Below are 17,083 nucleotides of genomic sequence, written 5' to 3'. Positions count from 1 at the left end.
AGAGAACCGGCGCAGATAGATAGAACGTCGGCTCTGCGAGTCTCATAAACTGGAATGGTGCGGCGACCGGGGAGTCTATCGTCGCGGTTGGGTTGAGACGCGTATGCCGTGCTACCACCGTTGCCTGAGTCGTGGTGCGATTTGTTGCCCCATATTTCCCGCGCAACACTAGTGTGCACTTCGTAGTTCTGGCCGTATTAAGCCGTTCGAATTGGAGGTCGTTGGCCAGATGCGCATCTATCACGGACGTCGGCGCGCAGGGATCAATGAGTGCGCGCACCAGATGGAGGCGCCCCCCTGCCTCTATTCGTACGATCGCTGTAGGAGCGATAGCAATAAATGCTCGGGTGATCGTCATCGCGTCGTGGGTTTCCCGTAAGCGCCCTGTCCTGAAGCCGGTGGGGTGCGCCTGATGTGGAACGACAGTGGTGGTGGTACCCTCTTTGCATGGCTGATACGGGGCCGCTCTGCCAGTGGAGCGTCGGGTCGAGCGGAACGGACGCGGCTCCGCGCCGCCCCGGCGCCCACTGGCATTGCGGTGCGATGGGCGGAGAGGACATGTCTCCGCGCCATCCCCGTGTTCCATGTGTCTCTGATTGCTTGTCTGGTCCTGGATTGCCTTCTATTTCTCGTGCTGAAGCAGTGGTCGGAAGGATCGTGCTTCTCCACTGGCCATTGGGGCGATGGCTAAGGCAGCTGCACTTCTCGTGAACTCTTCCATCTCCTTCTCCTCCTCTTCGACCTGTTGGGCCCACGATCGTGTGTTCTCGGTGAAGTTGATCGATAGCACCTCGTCGGCGTGGTTCACGGCAGCGGTGGAAACGGTCGCTGCTAGGGCATATCTCTAACCGATGGAACGGCGATAGGCAATTGGGGCAGTGCCGGTATATAAGGGCGGCCCAGAGGCGTTCTTCTGCCGACATTCCCCTGTACAGCGGGCATAGTCGTATGCCGTGATTCTTCTGGCACAACCGGAAGGAGACGGTGAAGGAGTCGACGCGTTGCTCCGTCTTGTTGCGTTTGACCGAGAAACCCGTCATTCTGGAACGGGAACTTGTTAATATTTGTTTTGCATTCTAAGGGGGTTGGTGGCATATGGTTAAGTTATTCTGCCGATATAATGACGCGTAGTGGTTGAACCCACTGTTAGGTTTAGTAAACTTTGATTGACATACGCCTAAAATTATCTTTAGTTTTGAAAATAGCTTCATCGGAATGAAAATTCTGATATTGAAAGCCACCAATAGTAAAATGAAGAATTATTAAATATAGACTTAGGACAAACTATATTTTTTGGTGTTTGCGTAAGACAGGCAATACGCGATAATATACGGTATATCACGGTAAACCCGTGTTGTCACGGCTCCTTGTAATTGCCCTACAAAAATTTGGTCAAAAAACTTACCCGCGCCCGTGCAAATGTGACTATGAATGTAACCTATGACCGTAAAATGACTAGTCAAATGACGTGGAATGACGAGAGCTGGTGAATGAGATTGTCCCTTAAGCGACGTCGTGCAGATAAAATGTGCGACGGGTGTAAAGAGGCCTTTATTCGCTGTCTGGGAACACTCTTTGTGTTGATTTGGGCCATGTTGTGAGAATCACAAATTGTGGTGTGTTTGTTGATTTCAACACAACCCTGGCGGGAATAGCCTACACTATCGAGTGTGGCAATTTTGTGGAGTAGTCAGCTGATAACTCTTCCACTCATTGGAGTGAGACAGCTGTGCGGTGCTGCCAATTTGGCAGCGTAATGAGACATAATGGTCATGCCATGCAATTATTTAGGGACAGTTCGCGTCTGAGTGACGCGACATAAAATTTATAGTCTTTTCTAAAAAGTTTAACTTCTCCCTTGATTGTAGTATCCAAAGCATATATGACACTACTTTATTCTTGCTTGGATTTCAAGCTGAAAGGACTGATGAAACTTTATCGGAATTCAATACACACAAACAATTTCTATCATGAAAGCGAGACCACTATTGAGTGTGACATGTTTTTGTTTATGTTTTACATTATTTCGGTCTCGAGTGGCTCACCATTTTTTTCTCACAAGGAAGTTGATTTTGATTGGGTTTTTGTGCACCAAATTGTCAAACTAAAACAAAATTTTCATTTGTCGGGAAAAAAAGGTAAAGTTGTTTGGGTACTGATACTCGAGTTTGTTGGATCCCGCGGATCCCACTAGTGATCCCATGGGGTCGCGCGCAATGTGTTTTGGGCGTAAGAAAAGACAAAAGGAAATGTCATCGAGTGGCAACCTTGATTCGTTCATTCAAAATGTCATTCATTCATGGAAATGAGTATAGAGACATTTTGAATGAATTTTCACTATGAAGAAAACTTGTGCTGGGTAAGTATACTAGTATCGTTCCCATTTTATAATTTTGCAAAAAATTATTTCAACCTCTTTTTCTTTTTATTATTCTTTATTTTCAGGTACTCTGCTACAACTTGGGTGGTTTGCTAGCACCACCTGAGTGAAAAAAATCGATTTCTAGAGGATGGTAAATACCAAATGGTATGAATTCGCCATGCCACTACTATAACGCACTGCAGAGTTGGGGAATCAAATTCGTTGTTACTCATTGGGCCGCGAGGTTCTGGAAGACTACATTAATAAATGCAGTGCTTGCTGGCCTTGTTGCTTTGTCCGATTTTCAACAAAAATACAACTCTGGTGCACTTGAATGGAAACCTGCATACAGACGATAAGCTGGCATTGAAATCAATTACTGTACAAATGCAATTAGAAAATGCTGCAAATGGTAAAGCTTTTGGTTCGTTCGCATGAAAATTTAGCTTTTCTTTTGCATGTTTAAAATCGGGAGATAAACGCTCAAAAAGCGTTATATTCATATTGGAAGAGTTCAATCTCTTTTGTGCGCACCACAATCAAACATTGCTATACAATTTGTTCGACGTGTCACAATCAGCACAAGCGCCAATATGTGTAATAGGAGCAACTTGCCGCCTAGATGTTATTGAGCTACTGGAAAAACGTGTCAAATCTAGATTTTCTCATAGACAAATCTTCCTTTTTCCCTCAGCTAGTACATTTGAAAGGTATGTGGATCTTTTCGAATTGTTATTAAGCATACCTCATGAAAAAAAAGTTGAAGCAAATAGCGTGTATCTCATTTAAAAATGTTTAATTCGACTGAGTTAACAATTCACCGCCAACATTTTAATCCATCCAAATATAATTTAATAGAAAATATGTCGACTCATGGAATAATCCACATAGCCGGTTTAATTGATGATGACTATTCGCTAGCTGTTTCCTTTTTGCGTACATTATACGAAATGGACAAGAGCGAATCATTTTTAAAAAATTTCTTATTTCGCTTAGTGGCTCAGTTGGATCCGGATACGCAGCCACATATCACATCAGAGCAGATTTCTGAAGTGGTTGCTACCTGCACAATTGATTCAAGAGTTGAGCTACTCTGTGGCTTGTCCGTACTCGAAATATGTCTTGTTATTGCTATAAAACACCATTCCGAAATTTATGATCGTGACCCTTTCAATTTTGAAATTGTGTTTGCAAGATTTACTAAGTTTGCAAAGGTCTCAACCACTATGCAAGGTATTGAACGTGCTGTCTCCCTGAAGGCGTTCGAACGTTTGCGTCACATGGAAGTAATACAACCGATTTCTAGCGTAGTTGGTAAAGTACTAAAAGATTTCGAAATGCATCGTCTAGCGCTAACTTACGGACAAATAAATGATGCAATACATAAATATCAAACGCTGCCCACTGAGGTATCGCAATGGGCGCCAAGTTCCATAATTTAAGTAAAGCATAGACTATGATTTAAATTATTTATTTAAATTAAGAACTATGCATTGACATTAAGTAAGTTTGAATAAGATTTTCTGCATTTCCATTGAACTACTTCTATAAAGTGGGCGAATTCTTGGGCGGCAGCAAGCAACGTGAAATAGATTCGGCCATTTGGGCTGCAGAACAAACACAAGAAAAACCATTTGGTTTCGGCAGGTGGCATTGGGTACGGACTTATGCGGCTTACCAAACCATCTCAAGAAAACCTTGGTCGCGTAAAGGCAACTGGTAATTCAACACATCTTAGTGACGAAGAACTTAACAAAACTGCAATTTATGCGACATATGCGTGCGGCAAGTGGCGAAACACCACCAATTTATATGCAGAAAGAGAAAAATAAGTTGGCATATTTCTTTCCAAGTGAAATAAATTTCGAGCGTTTACGAGCCTAATTCAAATTTATTAATAATTGTGGATTAAGAGTAAAATACAAATAAAAATGTCGACGACAGAAACCCAAATAGGTGTTAATACAAACTTGCAAAAGCAAGATCTGAAAAACTTGGATATCGAAAATTTGACCCCATTATCGCCAGAGGTCATTTCGCGTCAGGCCACAACCAATATTGGTACGATTGGACATGTAGCACACGGTAAATCCACGGTTGTGAAAGCTATTTCCGGAGTTCAAACTGTACGCTTTAAAAATGAAGTGGAAAGAAACATCACTATCAAGCTCGGATATGCCAATGCTAAAATTTATAAATGTGAAAATGCGAAACGTCCACGACCGGCTTGTTTTATATCTGATGGCTCCAGCAAAGATGATAGCTTTCCTTGTATACGTCCTTCCTGTTCGGGTCGCTTCAAGTTGGTACGTCATGTAAACTTCGTAGATTGCCCCGGTCATGACATTCTTATGGCTAAAATGTTGAACGGTGCTGCTGTTATGGATGCTGCACTATTGTTAATTGCTGGTAGCGAATCCTGCCCTCAATCTCAAACTTCTGAGCATTTGGCTGCTATTGAAATAATGAAGCTCAAACAAATCTTAATTTTGCAAAATAAAATTTATTTGGTAAAAGAGAGCCAAGCTAAAGAGCAATACGAAGAAATAACAAAATTTGTGCAGGGCACAGTAGCTGAAGGGGCACCAATTATACCAATTTCAGCTCAGATAAAATACAATATCGATGTATTGTGTGAATATATTACAAAAAGGATTCCGGTGCCACAACGTGATTTCAAGCGCCTCCACGATTAATCTTTATACGTTCATTCGACGTAAACAAGCCCGGATGTGAGGTGAACGATTTAAAAGGTGGCGTAGCTGGGGGTTCCATTTTATGAGGTGTTCTCAAGGTTGGACAAGAAATTGCAGTGCGCCCTGGTGTGGTCACAAAGGATAGTGAAGGCAATATTATTTGTAGACCAATTTTTTTTCGCGTATCGTCTCATTGTGTGCTGAGCAAAATGAGTTACAATATGCAGTGCCCAGTGGTTTGATTGGTGTCGGTACGAAAATAGATCCGACATTATGTCGTACTGACCGTCTTGTTGGGCAGGTGCTGTGTGCCATTGGTAATTTTCCTGATATTTACATTGAATTGGAAGTTTCATACTACCTCTTGTAACGATTATTGGGTGCACGAGTTGAGAAATTGCAAATAAGTGACATCTTATTAGTAAATATTGATTCGTTGACAATCTTGGCCGATAAACGTTCGTATTTACCAGGTGGTGCAGAATGGGTTAAAACCAGTGAGTCTTTAGTCTTAGTCTTGATCTAATGTACCTATCGTGTATATCTTATTTTAAACTTTACTCTTTACAGACACAAGGGAATGTTACAAAACGCACTGGAATCTGTTAAAAAATGTTTTAATGTAATGGTCAGCCTTTCTACCATTTCCGCGCGACACCAACAAGCGCAACCTGCAATCAAGGTCACTTCCACCCAGATGGCTCGTTGGCTGATCGTATGCGTGCCGTGGCTTCAAAAATAATGACGTCAACGAACTTATTTTACATATAACAAGATTGTCTTCACTTCCATTTTAACTCCTCATCGGTAAATTAATAACTCGTATTTCCATACAAATTTTCCTTCCGATAGACGGTAATTCTACAGAAGTTCTAGTGATGTCGATACAGTTTGCGGCTTCAACCCAATATGGAAGCACAAGATACAAGAAAAACGCCCAAAACCGTTGTAAATCAGAAGGTTGACCTGCAGATTTTAAAAACATAAGGGAGTTCCGAGGGATGGGACATCTCTAAACATCTTGAATAACGGTTGTGGGTTTTTATAGATTAGGGCATGTGTAGACATGGTCTGGGCCACAATAGCTTACCATAGATTAAGGAATATCGATAAAGTATCTTTACTGAATACCGAATTCGTTTTAGCTATTGATTCAAAAATATAACGATGTCTAATGTTTAAAAACAAAAATGTGAATTCCACTATTCCAAGTCATTTGCTCGCTTACGAAAAATCAGTTCTATATTAGTGATGACAGACTTGTTTTTATTAGTTGATAATAATAGCAAAGAAAACACAATCTTAAAGATCGTCATTGCTTTACAATTGTTCGCGGACTTTAGTTCAAGAATAGCACTCGATTATCAATTATTTAAAAAATCAACAATGGAACGTGAGTTTATTAGTCGCATGGCTTGAGAGCGCTTTGTTGTCATACTCCTACACGGGTAATGTATCTCTGTATCAAAAAAAACAATATTAATAACAAAGAGATATATATTAATGAGTACTCATGGAAAACATGAAATACTATTTATTCACCTTTAAATTTGTGGAAGCAAAAGACCAGTATGTGCCTATCCTTGGTGGGGTAATTGTATGCTGTGGCAGATATTGGATCTGCGGTAAGGTTCTGTTGGCCTCGTTCGGGGTGAACGAGGGCTGGGTTATACGGGTTGTTGGCCTCGTTCGGGGTGAACGAGAGCTGGGTTACGCGGTTTGTTATAACGGGTGGGAGTTACAAGTCTCCCCCACCCTCACTGGAGGGTGGTAGTAGGACCAATTTCGTGATTGGTCTGGTGGTTTGTCCCCTTGCCGTATCCAGTTCGATGACTCGAACTCGGTTATCGGCGCCATAGTGGAGGTTGGCTATCCGACATAGTCTCCATTCGTTGGGGGCAGATTATCCTCCTTAATGACGACTAGCTCCCCCTGTTTGAGATTTGATTGTGGATGCTTCCACTTAACGCGCTTCTGCAGTTCAGTGAGATACTCCGTTTTCCACCCTTTGCAGAAGGTTTGATGCAGCGCCTTTAGTTTTTCCCATCGATTGACGAGTGATGCGCGATTCTCGCTGACGTCAATCTCGGGTGGCGCTAGTAGATGGCCCCCGACTAGGAAGTGTCCGGGGGTAAGTGGCTCCAGGTTGGACGGGTCAATTGACGATGGGCTTAAGGGTCGGGAGTTGAGACAGGATTCAATCCTACACAGAAGGCTGCTAAACTCCTCTAGAGTAAATTTATGATCCGATGCGATCTTTTTGAAATGAGTTTTGAAACTCTTGACTCCCGCTTCCCACAGCCCGCCCATATGAGGAGCAGCTGCTGGTATGAAATGCCATGTCAGGGTTTGGTGGGCGTATTTAGAGAGGGTTTGGTCCCGCGCATCAACGAGGAATGCCTTGAACTCTGCGCGGAGAGCCCTCGACGCACCGACAAAGTTTGTCCCGTTGTCGGAATAGAAGTTTTTCGGGCATCCTCGTCTGGCGACAAACCGGCTAAATGCTGCGAGAAACGCGGCGGTGCTGAGGTCGCTAGTCGCCTCTAAGTGGATCGCCTTAGTCGAAAAGCAGACGAATAGGCAGATGTAACCTTTAGACATACGGCATCCTCGTCCGCTGTAAGACTTGATGTCAAACGGTCCGGCAAAATCCACCCCGGTGTTGGTAAATGCCCGAGAAAAGGTAGTACGTTCCGCAGGAAGAATTCCCATGAGCTGCGTCGGGGAACGTTTGTGGAATAGCGTACAGGCCTTGAAGTTGTGAATGATGGATCGGATCATGTTTTTGATCCGAGGTATCCAATACTGCGTGTGTAGGAGCCGCAGCATTAGTTGGTTTCTGTCATGTATGGAAATGGTGTGGACAAACAGGACTAGGAGACGGGTGAGTCGGCAGGCGTAAGGGAGGATTATCGGGTGACGCTCGCCGACGGGACGTCCCTGGATGCGTTGAGGCGACCCCCCACCCGAAGGACATTATCTTCGTCTATAAAGGGGTCTAGAGAGAGAATCTCGCTTTTGGTCGCGATGGATTTCCTAGTTCTCAGAGAGTTATTTCTTCGGCATAGTGGTTGGTTTGGGATATCCTGACGAGGCGGCTAGTCGTAGCCTTGATTTCGTCAGGCGAAATCTGGTGCGACTCTGCTTTAAAGGACGTTTTAGTTTTTGGATGAGTTCTATTCGAGAATCTTATGATGTAAGAGATTACCCGCAACGCTCTTGATAGATCGGAAAACCGATAAAGAATATCCTCGCTATTGTTGATGGTCGTTGCTGCAGCACTTGTACTCGTTTTTCTTCGATGTCTGTGTGGTATTCCTGTTCGCCTTGAGATGGCCATTTCGCTTTGCCTTCTTGCAGCCAAGAAGGTCCCTGCCACCACAAAGAGTTGTCGACTAGGTCCGTGGCTGGAAGTCCTCTGCTGGCTAAGTCCGCTGGATTTGATGCGGACTTAACATGATGCCATGCTTTCGTTCCTACCTTTTCCACAATTTTTGTCACCCTGTGAGCTACAAATGTTGACCAGGAACAAGGGGGTTTTCGAATCCATGCTAGGACGATGGTCGAATCTGTCCATAGGTGAATGTTAAATATGCCTAAGTTCAGGTTCTCCTTCACAGTTTCCAAAGTCTCAGCAAGACGGCACCGCATAACTCCAATCGTGGTAATGAAATTGTTTTCACTGGGCCACCCCTGTTTTTGCCATAAGCAGACAACCGCAGATCCTATCGTTGATCGTAGCTCGCGCGTAAACCGTAGCCGCGTAGGCCTTTTCGGACGCGTCACAGAAGCCGTGAATTTCTATATCGTTGGTTGGGGTGAAGTGCACCCACCGAGGTATACGAATCTGGTTAATGGCGGGGTACTCCTGCATAAAGGTTTTCCACCGATCTGAAGTGAGTGAGGATACCGGTTCATCCCAATCCGTCCCCTCCAGCCAAATGTTCTGCATTAATATCTTGGCTACGATGATAACTGGGGCGAGCCAGTCTAAAGGGTCGAAGAGCTTGGTGATAGCAGATAGGATCGCTCTCTTTTTCAAGATGTCCTGGTTTTCGATTGGTTTGGCTGTGAAGTAAAAGCAGTCGGAATGCGGGTTCCAACGGATGCCTAGGGTTTTTACCATGCTCGCGTCCTCGAACTCCAGAAAGTCTTCCGTAAGCCTGTGAGGTTTTTGTATTCTCTGTAGTATTCTACTACAATTAGAAATCCATTTTCGCAGAGGGAATCCTGCTGACTTTAATGCAGCCGTGATTTCATCGCGAGCAGTGATTGCTGCCTCGATGCTATGCCCCCCTGCAAGGACGTTATCGACGTACATACTGTTTCGCAAGATGTGCGCTGCGATTGGCAGCGATGCTTTGACGTCATCTGCAAGTTGATGTAGGGTTCTGATCGCTAGGTAGGGGGCACAGTTGACCCCAAAGGTTACTGTGTTGAGCTCATACACGCTGACAGGGTCCTCTGCTCTGAGGCGAAAAACTATTCGTTGGTATTGAGTTTGATTTTCCTTTACCCAGATATGCCTGTACATCTTCTCAATGTCGCTGTTAAAAACGTACTTAAAAAATCTCCATCGGAGGAGTAGTATCGTTAAATCGGCTTGAAGTACTGGGCCTGTGTGTAGAACATCGTTCAGGCTTGTGCCATTGGATGTCGGGCACGACGCGTTGAATACGACCCTTACTTTAGTTGTTGTGCTTTCTTCTTTGATCACCGCATGATGCGGTAAGAAATAGCAATCAGTTGATTGTGGTGGTACTACGGTGTGCACCTTAGACACGTGCCCTAACGTGACGTATTCTGTCAGTACCCTATTATATTCCGTCTGCAGGGCCGGTGTCTTGGCTAGGCGTGTCTCGTTCCGATAGAACTGAGAGCACATGCTCTTAAGAGATGGGCCCAAACAGAAGATTTTTGGGAAGCTTTGTTTGAATAGAAGGGTGACGTTATATCTTCCATCTGAATTCCTTTCCGTTGTGTTTTTATATAGTGCTTCGCAATAGGCAGGATCTTTTGTGTAGGCACGTTTTCAAGTTCCCAGAAAGCGGCTAGCTGCTTGTCTAGGCTAATTTCATTGAAAAAGGATACCCGCGTATTGGTTGGGTGAGGTGCATCTGCACGACCGGTTAAAATCCAACCGAAGACGGTTTCTTAGGCGAGAAGCGTATTTAGAACGTTCTTCCGTATACCGTTTAGTATGATAAACGTCGCCTCCAAGTATGAGGTCGACTGGTTCATTAACGAAGAACTTCTTATCCGCCAGAATCAGATCAGGGAACGCTTGCCGAGTCGTTGCGCTAACTTGACAAGTCGGAAGGTCCCCTGTTAGTTGAGGCAGGACTAGGACCACTGTATCAATGCTTACTAAGGGGTTTGTAAGCGAGCCTAGCGTAATCGCACACGATTCCTTTACCTGTGCAGATGGTGTATTATTGATTCCTGACACCTGCACATGCAAACGTTTGGAATGAAGGATTATTCGCTTTTTTAGTCTTTCTGTTATGAAAGAGCATTCGGACCCAGAGTCTATCAGCGCTCTGGCGGAAAATTTCACTCCGTTGTAGATTATATTAACCCGCGCTGTTCCTAGTAACACCCCTTTTGTTGTGTTAGCATGACACGAAGAGACGTTATTAGTATTATCTTGTCTTTTTTCAGACTCCATCCTTGCCCTAGCCTGCTGTGAGGTTGAAGGTGTGTTATCGGTGGCGTTTTGAGTCCACCTTTGAGGAGTTGTCTTTTGTTGTGCTGTCGGGAGATGGAGCAAGGTGTTGTGCCTTGCGTGGCACGTGCTGCAGTTGAATGGACTGGTGCATCGTGTCATGGTGCTTCCACGCGACATACAATTCAGACAATAACTATTGCTTTTTACAAACTCGATTTTCCCTGACGTAGACAACCTACAGAATTTTTGGCAATTTCGTAATTTGTGCTCCGTACTGTTGCACATCTTACATGCCGATTTTGGTACGCTGGCTGGTAAACCCCAAGTTTCGTAGAATTTTCCTTGAATTCGCATTTTTACTTTTGGGTGCTTTTGTAGTTTTGTTAACCCTAAGATCAGAAACCGTCTCTAATGTCTGGAAGCGATTGGACAGAAATTTGTCCATATCCTCCCATTTAGGGATATCTGTTTTTCGTTCTACGGTCTGTTCCCAAAGAGCCAGTGTAGATTCAGGGAGTTTTGTGGAGCATAAGTAAGTTATAATCGCATCCCAATTTGTGATGTCAATGTTATGACATTGTAGCGCAGAAATGCAATTGTTGATCTCACGTTGCAATTTTTTGATTGAGGTTCCACACTCCTGTTCGACTGCCGTCAGATTAAATAGGAGTTTAAGTTGGGTGTTTACTAGAATACGTTTATTTTCGTACCTGTCGCTTAGATTTTTTCCAGGCGGTTGCAAAACCCTCGTTTGTTAATGAGCACCTGCCCACTATTTCTTTTGCCTCCCTTTGAGTTTTTTGTTTTAGATAATATAATTTCTCGACATCTTTCAGATCAGTATTGTGGATGTATATCGCCGTGAACATATCTCTAAAGGCTGACCAGGAAAGGTAGTCGCCTTTAAATACATCGGTGTCACAAGGCGGCGGCCGCATTTTATGTCCACGGCGCGAAGAGTCTTCATCCTTTGCTTCATCCTTTGCCGGCTGTGGGGTGATAGCTTCGGCTTCAGCCGACGGAGCAGACATGCATTCTTTCTTAGTGAGCTGAGCTCGTCTTTGGACAGCTCAGGATTGCTAAGAAGACTTTCATATGTGGACTCGGTCTTCTTCCATAGTGCCCTTAGCTCCTCTTGCAGTAGTGCAAGGGTGTGCTTGTACCGGGACTCGGCCGGGGCGGAGTTGAACTCTTGTTCAAACTCGACTATGGAATCAGCCAATCTCATATAAGTCTCCATTGATTTTATTAATCTGAATATTTTGTTTCTTTCAAGGGTTCGAGATTGAAGGCAAAATACTTAGTGGCGTTGGTGTGTATTCAACCGCAGCAGAAATTATAAGTATGTTTTGTTTTTTAAACGTAGTCCAGCTATCAATCCTGCTGTGATTGTGCTGTATAAGGAAAATCTTTAAAAACACACGGATTGAAATTCTGGTCTGATTGAATGCGTAACACAGATAGCAATTTTATGTGAATTTAATGTGTAGCCAGTGATATGAACCACTTATAGAGATCCTCACGAGGATTATGTAAGCCACAGATAGAAATCCTGACGAGGATTTAATGTGTATACAGTGATATAGAAAGAAATCCTGACGAGGATTTAGTGTGTATGAAGTGATATCAAACACAGATAGAAATCCTGACGAGGATTTAATGTGTCTACAGTGATGTGCAATGCAGAGAAGAGAAATCGTCTGCAAATATTTAATGTATCTAAAGGGTGTATTGGACACAGATAGAAATATTTTCTGAAAACTTAGCTTGTCTAAAAAAAGTTTAAAAAACGCAGATGTAATCCCGATGTGGATATGGTGTGTCAACCTCGAGATTTGAAACACAAATCGAAATCCTGTGGATGTAATGTGTGTAATTCTAGAAATTTGAACCACAGATAGAAATCCCGATGAGGATTTAATGTGCATACCCAACATAAATATCTTTCCCAATATAAATAAGAAAATAAATTTGTTTATCCAACTTAATGTGGAAAATTACACTTTTAATTATTTATTACAAAAAACGCTGAAAAGAAATACAGCTATATAATATAAAGCGATCAGTATAAATCGTGTTTGTGACCAATTGTGATGAGCCACTAGCCACCCAACGCAGTGCTAATTTTTCGGCTTTTTGGTATTATTTCAGCTCGTAAGCTGATTAATAAAGCGAATTCTGTGATAGATAAGCTAAGGCTATCAACCAAGTGAAAATATGGTTCCTGTAGCAAGTTTTTGTCAACGTATGTGACGACGAGGGGTACAACACAGCGCAGTGATGAATGTGAAAAAAACTAAAAAAAAATCACTGACTGTCTGCCTTGAGCGGTGTCGAGTAACCTTTACCACTGGTGGGGGGAGTTACCCGATCGTCAAAAGACGATTGGTGTGTTTAAACACACGAAATCTAACCATTTCACTTGCTTTGCCTTTCTTGTGACTATCACGGAATGGTGCATTCCGTACGTAAAATCACGTAAATAGGAAAAAAAAATTTTGTGCAATCAAGCAATCACGTACCTTGTGTTTTTAGTTGATCGATGTGTTGATGTGAAGTGATGATAATGTGTTTTCGATGTGATGCGAATGGACTGTATGAGTGATAGCAAAGTTACGATGATGTGATAAATGGACTGTATGCGATAATAATGGACTGTGGAAGATGAATGTGATGTTATGATGATGATATGATGTGTATGACTGTAAGATGTGATGCTAATGGATGTGATATAGTATTGTGATCCTAATGGACTGTATGTATATGTGTGCTGACGAGTTGGTATACTTTGCTCGCTCGTTGTTTCTTCGCTGGTTTTTGTATATGTTGATAATAGCCTCCTTAAATTTTGTTTAATATATCCAAGGATGAAAATTGGCAAAAATTTTTAAAAGAGGTGCTGTTTTCTCCAACTTAAATTTTCTCCCCACGAATGGTTGCGGGGGGAATGTGGCACCCGTGTCGTAGGGCGCGATCGCACGCAAATAAAAGAAATAAAAAAAGAAGAATTAATACCGAGTAATCACAATTTATTTATAAAATATAAAGAAAGGAATTAGCGACGAGCTACAATATGTGTTTATAATAAAATAATTAAAAAAAAAATGTTTAAGTTAAACGGTTTTATTGAAAACAATACTTACATGAAATAATAATAATACGAAAAGCTAGGAAATAATTAGGTAGGTCCTACGTACTAGTCATCACACTCGTTATCAATCTAGGGCGTTGATCAGACAATTAAATAAAAGCGTTGGGCGCGTGAAATTTCTAAAAATGTGAGGCGTAGCATAACCTGATTAACGTTCAGTTGGTTTTACTTATGACTATCAATAGAAATATGACGCGTCCAACGCTTTTATTTAATTGTCTGATCAACGCCCTAGATTGATAAGGAGTGTGATGCCTAGTACCTAGGACCTACCTAATTATTTTCTAGCTTTTCGTATTATTATTATTTCATGTAAGTATTGTTTTCAATAAAACCGTTTAACTTAAAAATTTTTTTTAAATTATTTTATTTTCAAGTTTTTAGTCTTTATTTAATTGCCTGTTATTTCTAATTCTATTTAGTTCATTTAGTGACTCATTATTACAAGGACTCTTTCCTGACATTTTGTTACAACTTAAGTCCTCAATACATAATCCTTCCAAAGAATTTACTCGACTGCGCCACGTATGCTTGTCCCTCCTCCAACTCCAAAATATTTTGATGTCACTTCTACCAAATCGGGCATCATAGGTCGCTTTCTATTCATGTATGTATTATGTGTTCCAAATATGGACCAAATCAAATCGGACCACAAATTCGATTTTTGTGAATATCTCGATCCATGCGCCACCTAGCGGCGATTTTTTTTACAGGTCGATTTCTATTCTTGCATGTATTATGTGCTCCAAATATGAGCCAAATCGGACCACAAATACGATTTTTGTAAATATCTCGATCCATGCGCCACCAAGCGGCGATTTTTTTTCACAGGTCGATTTCTATTCTTGCATGTATTACGTGTTCCAAATATGAGCCATAGCACTACCTCCGCGCTAAATGTCATTAGCACCCAGATAAATTGCGGTTTGAATCAATATCCCCACCATAGAACAGTACTCGTAGCGTTAGACCTATCAAAAGCTTTTGATACGGTCAACCATGGCTCGTTACTGCAAGACCTGGGAGGGTCTACCCTTCCCCCATGTCTTAAAAGGTGGACCGCAAATTATCTGGGTGGTCGGCAGGCATCGGTGCAATTCAGAAACGAAACATCAAAACAAAGGAGAATTAAACAAGGGGTGCCACAGGGTGGTGTCCTATCCCCGCTTTTGTTTAATTTCTACATATCTAAGCTACATTCACCACCGGAAGGAGTCACAATCGTTTCCTACGCCGATGACTGCACAATAATGGCCACAGGCCCAGGCCCAAAGATCGATGAGCTATGCAATAAAATAAACGGCTATCTCCCTGATCTCTCCAGTTTTTTTGCCTCGCGAAACCTGGCATTGTCACCGACTAAATCTTCCGCGACCTTATTTACAACATGGACGCCCCAAATGTCGACCATATTGAACATCCACGTCGATGGCACTACGCTACCGACTGTCCTACACCCCAAAATCTTGGGTGTGACGTTTGATCAGGATCTACATTTTGGTGCGCACGCAACCGCAATTGTTCCAAGAATTCAGAGCCGTAATAAAATCCTCAAATCCCTTGCTGGCAGTAACTGGGGAAAAGATAAAGAAACGCTCTTGACCACATACAAAGCAATTAGCCAGCCGATTACGTGCTACGCGTCACCCATATGGTCGCCAAGCCTAAAAACCACCCACTGGAAGAAACTACAGGCCTGCCAAAATACTGCTCTCAGAATCGCCACGGGCTGTCTTCTTATGTCCCCAGAACACCATCTGCATAATGAGGCGAGAATACTCCCCATCAGGGAGAGAAATGAGATGCTGACCAAACAGTTTCTGTTGAATACCCAGAAACCTGGGCATCCCAACAGACATCTGATTGACGAACCAGCACCGCCTAGGGGCCTATGGAGTCATCTCCGTAAGCATTTTGAGGAAATGCGGCACCTGAGAACCCAGCCGTATGAAGCGGAAAAACACAAGCAGGTCCTTGGTGAACTCCATAGACAGGCGTCGGACCTTTATGTCGGGAATTGCCCGGTGAATCCAGTACTTGAAGAAAAATATCCAGAACTCGCAGAAGAGGAACGCATACTCCCCAGGGAAACGCGTGTCACTCTTGCTCAACTTCGTTCTGGATACTCTAACAGGTTAAACTCTTACCTATCCAGAATCAACCCCGACATACAAAATGTATGCCCTGCTTGCAATGTGTCCCCACATGACACCAACCATCTCTTTAATTGTAATGAGGAACCAACGCCTCTAACACCCCTTTCCTTATGGTCCACCCCTGCTGAAACGGCAAGTTTCCTTGGACTCCCGTTAGAGGATATTGATGACAATTTGTGATCGGTCGCGGCTATTAGGTGGGGCGAGCATTGCTACAACAACAACATGAGCCATATCGGACCACAAATACGATTTTTGTGAATATCTCGATCCATGCGCCACCTAGCGGCGATTTTTTCACAGGTCGATTTCTATTCTTGCATGTATTATGTGTTCCAAATATGAGCCAAATCGGAAAACAAATGCGAATTATGCAAATATCTAGATTCTTGCGCCACCTAGCGGCGATTTTTTTTTTATTATTGCATTGTCATCGGGTTATGAACTATATTCCAAGTTTCAAGCTTGTAGCTTATCGGGAAGTTACTTAAATTTCAATTAAAAAATTCGTTCACAACGGCCGGCTTGTCAACTCAAGCTAAATAAAACCGTTTAAAAATGCAACTCTCACAAACTTCCTGTTCATAAGGAAAGCTAATTATTTCACAATATAAATAGCAATTCCGATTTAATATGCAGTAGTGCAGAACGAAATTAATGGAAATACAAAATGCACTTGACACATTCAAATTTATCAAAGTGATTACTTTCAATCTTACTGCAAGTGCAAGTAGTTAAGATATAAGAAATTTACACTTGGCAATTCAAAGCGTACAATTATAATTTTATTAATTCAAATGCGCACGGATGAGCGCAATTATGATGCGGAAAAGCTATATATATCAATTAAATCGACAATTCACTGTACACTTGGAAAATTCACATTTATGAAAATTATTAATTTGCAAATATTAATTACAATGAAAATCGCACTTAGTAAAAAATGGAAAATGTGGGAAATGGTTGGTTTATATTACTCACCTGGGGCTAGCTGCTGGCTCGTGAACGTTCCAAAATAGAAGAAAGAGTCAATACCGCGAAAAGGTCCGC

General features: G+C 42.5%; 2 pseudogenes; both read left to right on the top strand.

Moving 5' to 3' along the window:
• LOC137235020 (origin recognition complex subunit 4 pseudogene) overlaps nt 1-3,804 on the top strand; it is a 55,314-nt pseudogene extending 51,510 nt beyond the window's left edge.
• A 466-nt stretch (nt 3,805-4,270) lies between these two features.
• On the top strand, nt 4,271-5,735 carry LOC137234188 (eukaryotic translation initiation factor 2 subunit 3-like; annotated as a pseudogene).
• Nucleotides 5,736-17,083: the final 11,348 nt, after the last annotated feature.

Source organism: Eurosta solidaginis, chromosome X, assembly GCF_040869045.1.
Source record: "Eurosta solidaginis isolate ZX-2024a chromosome X, ASM4086904v1, whole genome shotgun sequence".
Classification (NCBI taxonomy): domain Eukaryota; kingdom Metazoa; phylum Arthropoda; class Insecta; order Diptera; family Tephritidae; genus Eurosta; species Eurosta solidaginis.
The sequence above is the reverse complement of the archived record's forward strand: the minus strand, read 5'-3'. Positions and strand labels throughout refer to the sequence as shown.